This window comes from Dasypus novemcinctus, chromosome 21, assembly GCF_030445035.2.
Source record: "Dasypus novemcinctus isolate mDasNov1 chromosome 21, mDasNov1.1.hap2, whole genome shotgun sequence".
In the NCBI taxonomy this organism is placed as follows: Eukaryota; Metazoa; Chordata; class Mammalia; order Cingulata; family Dasypodidae; genus Dasypus; species Dasypus novemcinctus.
The window spans coordinates 38222196-38238849 of NC_080693.1; the positions used below are offsets into that span (position 1 = coordinate 38222196).

A 16654-nucleotide genomic window follows, 5' to 3' on the forward strand; every position below is an offset into this window, starting at 1 on the left:
TCACAAGGGAGAGTTGACAGGCAACCTGCAGGGTTAGATCCCCAAGAACATCAAATAATTATGAGATCTAGGTTATAGACTTTGATTTAACTGATTAAAAAAATACAAATGGGAAGCGGATGTGGCTCAAGCAACTGGGCTCCTGTCTACCATATGGGAGGTCCAGGATTCAATTCCCGGGGCCTCCTGGTGAAGGCAAGCTGGCCCACACAGTGAGCTGGCCTGAGCAGAGAGCTGGCCCACATGGAGTGCTGGCCCCTCACAGTGAGCTGGCCCGAGCAAAGAGCTGGTGCAGCAAGATGATGTAATGAAAAGAGACACAGAAGAGAAACAATAAGAGATGCAGCAGACCAGGGAGCTGAGGTGGCACAAGAGATTAAGAGCCTCTCTCCTCCTCCTGAAGGTTCCAGGATTGGTTCCTGGTGCTACCCAAAGAGAAGAGAAGCAGACACAGAAGAATGCACAGAAAATTGACATAGAGAACAGACAACAAGGGGGAAGGAGGGGATAAGTAAATAGATAAGTAATTAAAAATGTACAAGGAGGAACTCAAAGTATGAAAAAGTAATACAATATTTTGAAAAAAGGATACATTTGGAAAAGGACCAAATAAAATTTGTGGAAATGAAAAATATATTTCAATTTGATTAAAATGAAACCTTAATGAATGAATCAAATAGCAGATTAAAAGCACTGATATAATCAGCAAACTATCAAATAAATTTAAGAAAGTTACCAGGAATATAGCACAGAACTATAAAGAGAAGGAAAATTAAAGAGATAGGGAGAAAAGAAGCAGATGGTCTAACAGAGCACTATCCAATATAAATGTAATATGAGATACAGATGTAGGTTTTTTTCTTTTGTTTGTTTTTTTTCAGATGTAGTTTTTTTTTTTTTAAGATTTATTTATTTATTTATTTATTTCTCTCCCCTTCCCCCCCACCCCGGTTGTCTGTTCTCTGTGTCTATTTGCTGCGTCTTCTTTGTCTGGTCCTGTTGTTATCAGCAGCATGGGAATCTGTGTTTCTTTTTGCTGTGTCATCTTGTTGTGTCATTTCTCCGTGTGGGAGACGCCATTCTTAGGCAGGCTGCACTTTCTTTCGCGCTGGGTGGCTCTCCTTACGGGGCGCACTCCTTACGTGTGGGGCTCCCCCATGTGGGGACACCCCTGCGTGGCATGGCACTCCTTGTGCGCATCAGCACTGTGCATGGGCCAGCTGCACATGGGTCAAGGAGGCCCGGGGTTTGAACCGTGGACCTCCCATGTGGTAGACGGAAGCCCTAACCGCTGGGCCAAGTCCGCTTCCCCAGATATAGTTTTAAGTTTTCTAGTACCAACTTTAAAGAAAGCAAGAAAAAATGTGCAAAATTAATTTTAATAATATAATTTAGTGAATCTAATATATCAAAAGTATTACGTCAATATGTAATAATATAAGATGAATGATATATTTTACATTATTTTCTTCACACTGTCTTTGAAATCCTGTATGTGTTTTGCACTTATTGCACAACTCAGTTTGGACTAGCCACATTTCAGGTGCTCAGTAGCCATATGTAGCTGGTGGCTACAGTATTGGATAATGCAGCTCTAACTTACTGGAAGAGGATTTCCAGGAGAGAAGAGATTTAGGGGAGAGGGAATATTTGAAGGGGTACAGGCTGAGAATTTTCTAAGATTAACGTAAGGCATGAATCCTTAGTTTCAGAAAGCACATTGAGTCCTGATCAGGATATAAATGTTTTATAGTGAAATTATGGAAAGCCTAAGATAGAGAAGATCTTAAAAGCAACCAGAAGGAAAAGACAGATTACCTACAAAGGAACTTCAATTGAACTGAAAGGAGTTATCTTTAATACCTTTAAAATGCTGAGTCATAATAAGTATCAGTGTAAGAATATTATACCCACTAGAATTATCAATTAAGAATGAGAGTGAAATAAGACATTTTAGTCGTAGACAAAATTATCACTAATAGACTTTCCCTAAAGGAGAATCATATAGAACTTGAACACAATAAGGTATGTGGAGGTCTGGGAATAGGTGGCAGAGTGTAAGGAAGGGCTTCTAGAGAGAGATGAAAAGGTAATAAAGACACATTTTGCTTGCTTTTTAGTGTGTTTCCTCCCCACCCCCCACCCCCCGAGCTCCAGTGGTAGCAAGTGTGCAGATTTAAGGAATCAGTACTTGCTTAGGACTTTCAGTTTTAGCTCCCTCTCTGTCTGGTTGGAGAAGAAGGGAGAAGAGAAGGAAGATTATATATTTTTGTATTAGCAGCATTGTACATTATAGCATTTTCCAATTTGTCAACTTTGGGATACAAAACATTTGAAAAGCTCAGTGACCAATTTAGAGTTATATAGGGGAAAAAGTGAAGGAGCAAGAAACAATATTGGAAAATAGGGTTACATGGGGGATAGAAGGACTGGCTGTGCTTGGGGGTAGTGTGGGAACAGAAAGAAGCATGACAGGGAAGGGAGAGAGGCAAGAATTAGGGTGAGGAAACCTAAAGATGGGAACTAGAGCTGACAGCTGATTTCTACTCTATTGCTATAAAAATCACCAATTAAAGATATGTTTTGCCCTCTAAGCGAAGTAGTGGGTGCCAATCAACAAACTTATCAACAACTTAATTATAATTTTAACAGCTGCTATTTATTGAGCACTTATATGTGCTCATAGTGTTAAAGTGTTCTAATGTTTTTAAAACTTAATCTTCAAACAATTCTGTGAAGACTTTAAAAATAATTTTATTCATGATCAAACTTAGGCTCAGAGAGTTAAAATAATTTGCCTAATTTAGCCCGCTATTAGATGGTAGCTGGGTGAAGGTTTGAGTTCCATGTTTGTCTGACTTTCAATTCCATGCTCTTTGTTTTACAGCATATAGCACCTTTGCCAGAAGCAGTTTAAAAGGCATCTTTAAGAATTGCAAATCTAGGGCAGTAACCTGAAGGACTTGTTGGTCTTCTGCTTAGAGAGGTGATTTTGGAATAAGAAGGATTTTGGGAAGCAGATGGTTGGCCCCATAGTGATTTCAAGAACAGAATTTGGTTTTCTGAATCAAACAATCATTTGCTCACCATACATTATCCTGCTTTTTCCCATGTTCACAAACATATGTATTATTTAAATTGACTCTGTTTTTCAATGTAACTTTTTTCAATGTTGCTTTATATCACTATTTTCAATGAAAAATCATTGACCACTTGTCATAAATAGAATATAACCATCAGAATAAATACAAGGAAACCTAAACTCCATCTAGGTACTCCATGCCTCCTCTCACTTATTAAGAAGAAAGATAAGAAAATAGAGTCATTGAAGACAGACTTTCATCAAACTGTACCTTTCTTCTTGACATAATGAAGAGGACTGGAAAGTATCTGGAAAGGGAACATAATACAGTGAGTGTTCCAAGAATGGAGCCTGTGGTATGGGTGGGCATCATGGGAAGTGGAACTGGAAACTAGGAAGTTGTTAGGAACTGAGGCATCTTTCTGTGGAGGTATTTGGATTCAGTCCCATGATATTCCTGCTCTTCCCATGCATCTACTGAATTTCCTCTCTAACAGCTTGGCTGTCGTTGGTTCCAAGTGACAGATTTTAGCTCCCTTGACTAACTGGCTCAATCACTTTCCTAATTCCTGAGAGAGGAATTGTATGGTCCTAGCTAATCTTTCCAAGCTAGGCCCTCAAAGTCCGAGGTCACTGGTTAACCTGTGACTGATGTTTCACACTCTCCATTCCAATCAGCAATGGCTAAGGTCAGTAGACTCACATGGTATAGAATGTGGACATTTAGTTCAGCAGAATGCTGTGGCAGGACAGAGTTTTGCATTCATCTTACTCAATAAATATTTTTGAGTGCAATGTGCAAGGAGTGAAAAAAATAAAGTAATAGACTGTTAAGTGCTAAGAAGGAAATAAACAGGGAGATGTGATAGTTACTAGACAAGATAGTTACTAGGCAAGAGATTACTTTTAATGAGATGGCATGGAAGGCCTCTTTGTGGAAATCACCTTTGAGCAGAAATCTGAGTGTGGCAGTTTGATAATATTTATGAATTCCAAAAGAGATATAGATTATGTTTGTAAACTGTTCCTCTGAGTGTGATAACCCTTTGATTGTATTAGATTCAGCTGAGACATCTGATTAAGTTATGCTAAGAATAGGGCTTTCGCTGACGACAACAGAAGCAGACAAAGAACACGCAGCAATGGACACAGAGAACAGACAACTGGGGGGGGGGAAGGTGAAAGAAATTTTAAAAAAAAGGAAAAATACTTTTAAAAAATTCCATTATAAAAAAAAAAGAATAGGACTTTGATTCAAGCATGTCATTAGAGTGCAACTCAGCATTGAGTTCCCACCCCCTTGGGAGGCTGATAAAACAGACTCACACAGGAGAACACAGAGGAACAGAGACAGCTCAGTAGACAAAGCAGAAGGCCTGGAAAGAGAGATGAGCCTGATAGTCTACAACTGACCTTGTGAAGAGAACAGAGCAGCTGAGCCCAGAAAGAAATGAGCCCCTGGGAAAGAGATGGGCCTTATGCCAGCCTACAGCTGAGATCAGAAGAAGGTGGATGTGCAGTGCTGATGCACGCAAGGAGTGCCGTGCCACACAGGGGTGTCCCCGCGTAGGGGAGCCCCATGCACAAGGAATGCATCCCATAAGGAGAGCCGCCCAGCACAAAAGAAAGTTCAGCCTGCCCAGGAATGGTGCTGCACACACGGAGAGCTGACGCAGCAAGATGACGCGACAAAAAGAAACAGAGATTCCCGTGCCGCTGACAACAACAGAAGTGGACAAAGAAGACGCAGCAAATAGACACAGAGAACAGACAACCGGGGTGGGGGGTGGGGAAGGGGAGAGAAATAAATAAATAAATAAAATCTTAAAAAAAAAATCTTAAAAAAAAAAAAAAGAAGGTGGGACCATGGAGCCTTAAGAGGAAGAAGAAAGTCTGAACCCTCACAGACATTGCCTGCCATCAGAGTTTGGTAAGGAAGCAACCTTGACTCTTTAGGGCCCTGTGACTGTAAGCTTCTACCCCAAATAAATACACTTTATAAAGGCCAACAGATATCTGGTACTTTGCATCAGCACTCCTGTGGATGGCTAATACACTGAGGGAGGAAAGCAAAGGCTTTCAGGTGGGAAAGACCTGACATTTTGGGGGCAGGAAAAAAAAAAAAGAATGCAGTTGAACAGGGGCAAAGCGATAAGAGTTGTGCTTGGAAAAGTAAGCAGGAGCCAGATTATGCAACACTTTGTGGGCCCTGGTAAGGGGGATGCTAACCAAATCCTCACAAGGCTCTAATGTTACATACAGAGAAGGTATGAAGAGGCTCAAGGTGGAAAAGAATGTCAAGACAACTGCAAGAGGGTGAGTGGGAGCTTTTGGTGATAGTGAATATGTTGCTTTCCTGAGAATGGCTTACATTTATAGTACTAGTTAAGTTTAGCAACAGGCGGTGGACTTGGCCCAGTGGTTAGGGCGTCCGTCTACCATATGGGAGGTCCGCGGTTCAAACCCCGGGCCTCCTTGACCCATGTGGAGCTGGCCCATGCGCGGTGCTGATGCGTGCAAGGAGTGCCCTGCCACGCAGGGGTGTCCCCTGCATAGGGGAGCCCCACGCGCAAGGAGTGCACCCCGTAAGGAGAGCTGCCCAGCGTGAAAGAAAGTCCAGTCTGCCCAGGAATGGTTCTGCACACACGGAGAGCTGACACAGCAAGATGACGCAACCAAAAGAAACATGGATTCCTGTGCTGCTGACAACAGAAGCGGACAAAGAAGATGCAGCAAATAGACACAGAGAACAGACAACCAGGGTGGGGCAGAGGGGAAGAGGAGAGAAAGAAATAAAGAAATCTTTAAAAAAAAAAGTTTAGGGATATTGGTTACTTATCAGTGCAATCTATGACAGGTAACTACTAAGCAGTAGTACCAAATTACTTTATTTGAAGGAATGGTACCAGTGAAAGAACTTGGTGGACGTTGATAAAACTTATAGAAAAGGTAAACCCAACACACATGTACTACCCTTTGGCTCTGGGGAAACCTACATAAGGTTTAGCTCTCATCATCACTGTTTCCCAGAGTGTGCTTATCAAAGAGATACTCTGCCAAGCCAGAACCTGGGGCTCGTACCTTGCACAAGTTGGTTATGTAGTCACCAGTTCTTTGATGGACTTCACCTGCTTATTCAGGTAATGGGTTTCAATGAAGTCACACAAGTGGGGGTCATGTTTGTCAGTGGCCAGTTTGTGCAGTTCCAGTAGTGACTGATTCACCCTTTCTTCCAAGTGTAATGCACATTCCATTGCATTCAGCCAGCTTTCCCAGTCATCTTGTTCTGGTTTCTTGATATCCTAAAGGAAGATTCCGCTGCCTTATTAGTTCTGCAGCTTCATTAGTTTCTCGGCATCTTCCCTCTCCTCGTGAGATTGGTGAAGAAAATATTTGGCGAAGCCACATCATCATGGTCAAAGTAGTAAGACATCAACAGGTAGACGAAAGAGGCGTAGAGCTCCAGGTTGATCTGGCAGTTGATGGTGGCCTCTGAGTCCTGGTTGTAGTTCTGGTGCACCTGCAACAGGCATATGGTTGCCATGGCAGGCAGTTGAGGAGCGATGGTGATGGCTGCGCAACACTGGAAGGATGGTGGAAGGCAGCTGGGGGTGGCTGTCCAACAGGGACAAGTGCCGGGTTCTGTTCAAGCACTGTTGAAGCAGGAAACCACAGTGACTCTCTGTGAAGACATCTGGCCTAGGTTACCTCTTAATCAGTGTTAGGTAATGAAGATGCAGTAGGAAAACAAAATAATATATATTTGACATGTCCCCATATTATCTCCTATCCTTACAACAACTTGTGAGCTAGGTTTTATTATCCCAGTTTTCCACATGAGAAAACTGAGGATCAAAGAAATTAAGAAGCATGTTGATTTCTGGGAAGATGGTGGACTAGAAAGACATGGGACTCTCTTCCAGAAAAATAGCTAGAGAACAGGCTGAAAGGGCCTGGACGAAGATCTGGGGCTTAGGACACCAGGTGAAGGCTGGACACCACCCAGAAGAGAGAGAGACAAAGGAGGGTGCCGGCGGGTGGAGAGGAGCCGCTGGAGGCCTCTGCGACTTCTCTCAGTGGCTCCGAGGTGTGGAGGGCGCGCGAGATTCCGGAAAGAAACTCACGGAGACAGGCTGGTGGCACAAGTCTGGTTTATTCCGGAAGGGTACACACTTTTATAGGGCTTAGGGTGGCGTAGAGGGTTCTGATTGGCTTAAGCTAAAGGCGACTTGTGGTTGGTTGCCATAAGCAGTTACTAGGGACGGGGGCAGATATCAGGTTAGCTCTGCTATCCATAGGGACGGGGATTGGTTGGGGACTGAATGGAGAGATTTGATAGGTGCAGGCGGGTACTGCTTTCTGATAGGTGGTTGTAAACAGTTGCTAGGCAGAGGGCAGGCGGAGAGGTTAGGAATGGGGGAGGGGAAAGGGGAAGTGAGAGCCGACCAGATGTTAGGCTAGGCGGGAGATAGTGGGAGGCGACCGTTATTGATGTATCTTGCCCGGGTAGGCTGAGGGCGCTTCGCCCATACCAGGCTGAGGGCGTGGTCGCCCATTCCAGCCACCCTGCTTGCCCGGGTAGGCTGAGGGCGTGATCGCCCGTTCCAGCCATCCTGAACTGCGGCTTCAGGCTGTGCACACACCTGTTGCCGGGTCGGCTTAGCAACGGTGGCTCGCACTCCCACAGGAGGGAATCGTGATGGTAAAACTGTGAGTTGAAACCAGTGGCTGCTACTGCTAGCACCCTCATCCACACTAATGACACTAGAATTCTCAGGCCCCCAAGTTGGCTCCAGACAAAGGATGCTCCAGGGATCCCACTGCCCCAGGAAAAGAGAGAGAGTGGGACACAGCCTAAGGCTGACTCAGCTTCTGACCCACAGATTTGGCCTGCTGTGTCCCAGGAGCCCTTCCTGGCTGGGTGGGGACACACCACTGTTTGCCTGGGGAGCCAGCAAGGGACTAAAGAGATAGGACACTCCAAATCTCATTCTTTGCTAACTGGACCGATTGTTGAGGACTCAAAGGGAAGTGTAATTATTTTCTACTCAGGAAAAGAAAGGGGGCTGCCAGAGAAGTCTCAAGAACTGTCTCTGAGAAAGTTTGAATTACAAGGCTCTTAGCTCCAGGCAGGAACCTCTATCACATTGATTGGATCCCTGTTGCAGCAAACACATTCTGACCAGGTATTGAATTGAGGGTTGCCAAAGAGCACCACCTAATGGCAGACCAAGGAAGTACATGTGAGAAAATTAAATGAGAGGCTTTTTCCAGCCTTTATAGCCTCCCTCCCCAAAGCCCTAGGAAGCAGGTGTGCAACCTGTTATTGGATCCAGAGCCCAATTTTAAGCAACTAACAGACAATCCTAACAATCCAGGTCAAACCAAGAATCAAAGAGCAGCAGTAACACGAGCCTCCTACCACTAAATCCCTATGAAAGAGAAAGAAATTGAGCATCTGAGTAAACTACCATCCTAATTAGATGCCGAGATAATCAGCAAAAAATTATGGGCCATACTAATAAAATGGGAGACATGGCCCAAGAAATGAAATATATCAAAGCCCCAGAAGAGATGCAGGATTTGAGAGACCTAATTAATACAAATATCCAAAATCAAATTAATGACTTGAGAGACATTATGGCTAAAGAGATAAAAGAAATCAAGAAGACATTGCAAGAGCACAAAAAAGAACTTGAAATCCTGAAATCCAAAACAGACTTTAAATGCAAAAAAGTTATGAGAGATACAGAAGGCCATTATATATTTGAAATCCTGAAGACATTGCAAGAGCACAAAGAAGAATTTGAAATCATGGGAAAGCCACAAGAGATGAGATAAAAAACATTACAGGCATACAACAGCAGACTTGAAGTGATAGAAGAAAGAATAAGTGATACCAAAGAACAGCTGAAATTGAAGGGAAAAAAGAACAGAGAAAAGATTGGAAAAAAATGCACAGGGGGTCAGGGAGTTGAACGACAACATGAAACTCAACAACATACATGTCATGGGAGTTCCAGAAGGAGAAGAGAAAGGAAAAGGGGCAGAAGGAGTATTTGAAGAAATAATAACTGAAAATTTCTCAACTCTCATGAAAGAAATGAACTTACATATCCAAGAAGTGCACTGTACCCCAATCAGAATAAATCCAAATAGACTTACTCCAAGACACATATTACTCAGAATGTCAAATGTCAAAGATAAAGAGAAAATTCTGAAAGCAGCAAGGGAGAAGCAGAATATCACACACAAGGAACACCCAGTAAGACTTAGCATGGATTTCTCATCAGAAACTATGGAGGCGAGAAGACAGCGGTATAATAAAATTACGATACTGAAAGAGGAAAAACTGCCAGCCAAGAATTCTTTATCCAGCAAAATTGCCCTTCAAATATGAAGGTGAGTTTAAAATATTCACAAACAAACAGAAACTAAGAGAGTTTGTAAAAAAGAATCCAACTTTGCAGGAAATATTAAAGGAAGCCTTACAACCTGAAAGAGAAAGAGAAGAGAGAGAGAGGCTTGGAGGAGAGTTAGAAGAAAGAATAGCAGAAAGAATGACCAAAAGAGTAAAGAGAAAGATGAAAGTAAGATAAGAGGGAAATGGACTTTGGCCCAGTGGTTAGGGCGTCCGTCTACCATATGGGAGGTCCGCGGTTCAAACCCCGGGCCTCCTTGACCCGTGTGGAGCTGGCCATGCGCAGTGCTGATGCGCGCAAGGAGTGCCGTGCCACGCAAGGGTGTCCCCCGCGTGGGGGAGCCCCACGCGCAAGGAGTGCGCCCGTGAGGAAAGCCGCCCAGCGTGAAAAGAAAGTGCAGCCTGCCCAGGAATGGCGCCACCCACACTTCCTGTACCGCTGACGACAACAGAAGCGGACAAAGAAACAAGACGCAGCAAATAGACACCAAGAACAGACAACCAGACAACCAGGGGAGGGGGGGAAATTAAATAAATAAATAAATCTTTTAAAAAAAAAAAAAAGAAAGAAAGAAAGATAAGACATTGGAAAATGAAAGAATAAAATGGTGAAAGTAAATAATGAATTTACAGTAATAGCATTGAATGAGAATGGATTAAACTCCACAATCAAAAGATACAGGCTGATAGAATGGATTAAAAACATTAGCCATCCAAATGCTGATTATAAGAGACTCACCTTAGACCCAGGGATACAAACTGACTGAAAGTGGAAGGTTGGAAAAAGATGCTCCACACAGACAGTAACCAAATAAAAGTAGGGTGGTTGTACTAATATCAGACAAAACAGACTTTAAATGCAAAAAAGTTATGAGAGATACAGAAGGCCATTATATATTAATAAAAGGGACAATCCACAAGGAAGAAATACTGTCATACATATCTATTCCCCTAAGCAGGGTGCCCCAGAATACATGAGACAAACTCTGGCAAAACTGAAGGGAGAAACAGACATCTCTACCCATAAGTGTTGAAGAGTTCAACACACTACTCACACCATTAGATAGAACAACTAGATAGAAGAGCAACAAGGAAACAGAGAACTTGAACAATATGATAAACAAGTTAGTCCTAAGAGACATATACAGAACAATGCATCCAAACTCAATCGGTTATACATATTTCTTAAGTGCCCATGGATCTTTCTCCAAGATAGACCACATGTTAGGGCACAATAAGTGTAAAAAGATTAAAATTTTTGAAAGCACCTTCTCAGATCATAATGGAATGAAACTGGAAATCAGTAATAGACAGGAAAGAGGTAAATTTGCAAATGTGTAGAGGCTAAACAACACACTCCTAAATAATCAGTGGGTCAAAGAAGAAATTGCAAGTGAAGTCAGTAAATATATTGAGACAATAGGAAACACAATTTATCAAAACTTATGGGATAGAGTGAAGGCAGTCTTGAGAGGAAAATTTATATCCCTAAACACATATTTAAAAAGAAGAAAGATTACACCATAAACATATAGGGGACGACAGACTAATAAAGTAAACCACAATGTAAAACATAGGATAACTAAAAATTTAGAAAACTGTATATCCTAAAGTATGGAACACAATGTAAGCACGGATGTCACCTTGTTTGAAAGCTACTGTCTCAGAGTCTGTACATCACTTTAAGTAAATATGATATGAATAAGTTATAAGAATATCACTGTGGAAGGGAAAAGGTTTAATGGTAGATGTGGGGGAGTACTGTATATTGTATATATGAATTACTGTGGACTAGGGCTCTTGTGAAGAGAAGTTCAATAATTAGGGGAAAAAAAGAAAAAGATAGGATGTAGAATTTTTCCAAGTCAACACGTAATCTATATCTAACCTTTAAACCCATCGCTATATGCCATTTTACTAGTAAGGGAACCTGACATTATATTGGGCTTCAATTTTCAGGAAGTTTTGGATCACAGAGTGGTCCAACAATGGCAGCGGAGGAATACTGGTATAGGATACTATCGACAGGTGATATATGGCTGACAGGGAGCTGTACAGGGCATATGTCCAGGGTGCATGGTAATGTTTGGATATACTCATAGTGGCAACAATTAAAAACTACAGCTGGGGGGGTACTGAGTTCCTGGCCGGAGGTGCTCTGTCGTGGTCCCTAGGGGAACAGCGGCAATCCCCCAGGTGCAACGGTAAGGACCAGGAAGGAATGAGGGTCCAACAGGGAGAGCATGATACTAATGACTATGCTTGTGAGCCTATATGCCTGAAATAAGAACAAGGCCTAGAGCAGCACTGTGCCTGGGAATTTCCTCCTGACAGCCTTCATGTTACTCAAATATGGCCAGTCTCGAAGCCAAACTCAGCATGTAGATGCAGTGCATTCCCCCCAGCGTGGGACATGACACCCGGGGATGAGCCACCCTGGCACCGAGAGATCACTACCAAATACCAGCTGAAGATGGAACTAGAAAATGACCTTGAATTAAAGGTTCAATGCAGATCAGCAGAATATCCCTGTCTACATATAATAACATGACTTTAAAATGCTGTTTGACCTAATGTAAGGGGGAAATGGAAAGCAGAAATGAGTTTATATGGCTACGAGTCTCTAAAAAAGAGTCTGGAGGCTGTCAGAAGGATTGCCCCTGTGCACAGCTGAGCAGAGTCTGGGAGACAGATGGAGTGGACGCAATCCCCAGGTGTTGGTTCCTTTGAGGGCTAAAGAGACCCATGGGTTCTATGGTCACGGCAGAAGGGGTTCATTGCCATGTCAGTGGCCCTTCTTTGGAGCTGGTGTTTCTGCGGGATGGAACTGGACTCAGATGGGATCTCTTTTCATAAGACTTTCACCCTACTTTACTGGAATTGTAGTTGGTGTTGGGGTTTAAGATATATTTAGGGGATTTGAATCTCTGGACTGACAATAGGATAGCCAGGCCCTGAGCGTCAACAGACTCCAGCTCCTACAATCTGATTTATTGGACTCACCTCACTCAGTTAAGATGGAGTTGAAGAAGGACAACCACCACACCATGGAGCCTAGAGTGCCTACAACTGAAAGCAGGAGGATTGCATCCAGTATCCATGTGGAATCCGAGCCTCCTCCTGACATAGAGGTGCAACAGACACAACCAACCCAAGGCCCACAGAGAAATGGTGGCATTGGAATGGGAAAAGTGGACATGGTGGCTGATGGGTATGGGGAATGGCAGGAAGAGATGAGATGTGGAGGCGCCTTTGGGACCTGGAGTTGCCCTGGATGGTACTTCAGGGGCAATCACCGGACATTGTAAATCCTCCCAGGGCCCACTGGATGGAATGTGGGAGAGTATGGGCCATGATGTGGACCATTGACCATGAGGTGCAGAGATGCCCAGAGATGTACTTACCAAGTGCAATGGATGTGTCATGATGAAGGGAGTGAGTGTTGCTGGGCGGGGGGAGTGGTGGGGTGGTGGTGGTGGGGTTGAATGGGACCTCATATAACTTTTTTTAATGTAATATTTTTACAAAATCAATAAAAAATTTAAAAAAAAGAAGAAAGAGCTAAAATCAAAGATTTAATTGAACAACTAGAGAACCTAGAAAAAGAACAGCAAACCAATCCCAAAGCAAGTAGAAGGAAAAAATAATAAAGATTAGAGCAGAAATAAATGAAATTGACAACAAAGAAACAATAGAGAAATCAACAAAACCAATAGCTGGTTCTTTGAGAAGATCAATAAAACTGACAAACCCCTAGCTAGATTAACAAAGAAAAAAAGGAGAGATGATGCAAATAAATACAATCAGAAATGAAGAGGGCGGGGGGAGTTACCATTGACCACACAGAAATAAAAAGGATCATAAGAAGATGTTATGAGAAACTGTATGCCAACAAACTAAACAACCTAGATGAAATGGACAAATTCCTGGAAATACACAAACACCCTACACTGACTCTACAAGAAATACAAGAACTTAACAATCACATTTAAAGAGATTGAGGGCAGTGGCTTTGGTTCAACTGATAGAGCATCCATCTACCACATGGGAGGTCCAGGATTCAAAACCAGGGCCTCCTGACCTGTGTGGTGAGCTGGCCCATGTGCAGTGCTGATGTGTGCAAGGAGTGCCGTGCCGTGAAGGGGTATTGACCGTGTAGGGCAGCCCCACGTGCAAGGAGTGCACCCTGCAAGGAAAGCAACCCCGTGTGAAAAAAGCGCAGCCTGCCCAAGAGTGGCGCTGCATGCACAGAGAGCTGATGCAGTAAGATGAGGCAACAAAAAGAGACACAGATTCCTGGTGCCGCTGACAAGAAGGAAAGCAGATACAGAAGAACACACAGTGCATGGACACAGAGCAGACAATGGTGGTGGTGGTGGTGGTGGAATAAATTTAAAAAAAAGATTGAATCTGTCATCAAAAATCTCCCTCCAAAGAAAAGTCCAGGACCAGATGGAGTCTGGTGAATTCTACCAAGCATTTTGAGAAGAATGAATACCAAGCCTGTTTAAAGTCTTCCAAAAAATTGAAGAGGAGGGAAAATTACCCAACACATTTTATGAAGCCAACATCACCCTAAAACGAAAGCCAGATAAAGACACTACAAGAAAACAAAATTATAAACCAAATCCTCTAATGGACATAGATGCAAAAATTTTCGACAAAATACTTGCAAATCAAATCCAACAGCATATCAAAAGACTTATACTCCATGACCAGGTGGGATTTATTCCTGGTATGCAAGGCTGGTTGAACATGAGAAAATCAGTCAGTGTAATACACCAAATTAACAAATTAACAGGGAAGCGGACTTGGCCCAGTGGTTAGGGCGTCCATCTACCACATGGGAGGTCCGCGGTTCAAACCCTGGGCCTCCTTGACCTGTGTGGAGCTGGCCCATGCGCAGTGCTGATGCATGCAAGGAGTGCCCTGCCACGCAGGGGTGTCCCCTGCGTAGGGGAGCCCCACGTGCAAGGAGTGCGCTCTGTAAGGAGAGCCGCCCAGCGCGAAAGAAAGTGCAGCCTGCCCAAGAATGGCGCCACACACACAGAGAACTGACATAACATGATGCAACAACAAAAAAAGAGAAACAGATTCCCGTGCCACTGACAACACCAGAAGTGGACAAAGAAGAAGACAAAGACGCAGCAAATAGACACGGAGAACAGATAACTGGGGCCGGGGGGTTAGGAAGGGGAGAGAAATAAATAAATAAATAAATAAATAAATAAATAAATGTTTAAAAAAAAATACAAAAAACAAATTAACACATGATCATCTCAATCAGTGCAGAAAAATCATTTGACAAAATCCAGCATTCTTTCATGATAAAAACACTTCAAAAGACAGGAATAGAAGAAAAATTCCTTAGTATGATAAAAAGGCATATATGAAAAACCCATAGCCAACATCATTCTCAATGGGGAAAGGTTGAAAGCTTTCCCTCCAAGATTGGGAACAAGACAAGGATGCCCACTGTCACCATTGTTATTAACATTGCACTAGAAGTTCTAGCTACAGTAATTAGACAAGAAAAAAAATTAAAGTCATCCAAATGAGAAAAGAGGAAGCAAAATTCTCACTATTTGTGGATGACATGATCCTATATTTAGAAAATTCTGAAATGTCTACAACAAAGCTACTTGAGCTAATAAATGAGTTCAGCAAAGTGGCAGGATACAAGATGAACATGCAGGGAAATGGACTTTGGCCCAGTGGTTAGGGCGTACGTCTACCACATGGGAGGTCCGCGGTTCAAGCCCTGGGCCTCCTTGATCCGAGTGGAGCTGGCCCAAGCGCAGTGCTGATGCGCGCAAGGAGTGCCCTGCTACACAGGGGTGTCCCCCGCGTAGGGGAGCCCCACGCGCAAGGAGTGCACCCATAAGGAGAGCCGCCCAGCGCGAAGGAGGGAGCAGCCTGCCGAGGAATGGCGCCGCCCACACTTCCCGTGCCGCTGACGACAACAGAAGCGGACAAAGAAACAAGACGCAGCAAAAAGACACAGAAAACAGACAACCGGGGGAGGGGAGGGGAATTAAATAAATAAAAATAAATCTTTAAAAAAAAAAAAAAGATGAACATGCAAAAATCAGTAATGTTTTTGAATGCTAGTTTTGCAAAATCTGAGGAGGAAACCAGGGAACAAATTCCATTTAAAATAGCAAAAAAAAAAAAAAAAAATAATAATAAAGGAAAAAATATAACAAACAAAAGAAATAAAACAGTAAATAGTAACAAAAAGTCTCAAATACCTAAGAATCAATTTAACCAAAGAAGTACAGGACCTATATGCAGAAAACTACAAAATGATGCTACAAAAGAAATCAATGAAGACCTTAACAAATGGAAAGACATTTCATGTTCATAGACTGGAAGACTAAATATCATGAAGATGTCAATGTTATCCAAACTGATTTATAGATTTAATGCAATACCAATTAAAATTTCAACAGCCTAATTTACAGAAATAGAAAAGGCAACTGACAAATTCATTTGGAAGGGAAAGTGCACCCAAATAGCCAAAAGCATTCTAAAAAAGAAGAGGGTCATGGGAGGATTTTCACTGCCTGCCCTTGAAACATATTATAAAGCTACAGTGGTCAAAACAGCATGGTGCTGGTATCAGGATAGACACAATGATCAGTGGAATAGGATTGAAAGTCCTGAAATAAATCCTCATCTCTATGGTCAACTGGTTTTTGACAAACCTACCCAAGTCCATGTTAACGGGACAAAACAGTCTTTTCAGTAAATGGTGCTGGGAGATCTGGATATTCATAATCAAAAGAATGAAAGAGGACCCTCTCTCACTCTATATACAATAATCAACTGAAAATGGATCAAAGACCCACATGTAAAAGCCAGGACTGTAAAACTACTAGAAGAAAATGTAGGGAAACATCTTAAATTCTTCGTGGTAGATGGTGGTTTCTTGCACCTTATACCCAAAACACATGCAACAAAATAAAAAATAGACAAATGGTAACTTCTCTAAATTAAACACTTTTGCACCTCAGAGGACTTTGTCAAAAGGGTGAAAAAGCAGTTGACTCAATGGGAAAAAATATTTGGAAATCACATAAATGATAAGGGTTTAATATCCATGATATACAAAGAGATATTACAACTCAAAAATAAAAAGACAAACGATC

General features: G+C 42.5%; 1 pseudogene; it reads right to left on the reverse strand.

Moving 5' to 3' along the window:
- Positions 1–6085: 6085 nt before the first annotated feature.
- Positions 6086–6664, reverse strand: LOC131275131 (ferritin heavy chain pseudogene; annotated as a pseudogene).
- Positions 6665–16654: the final 9990 nt, after the last annotated feature.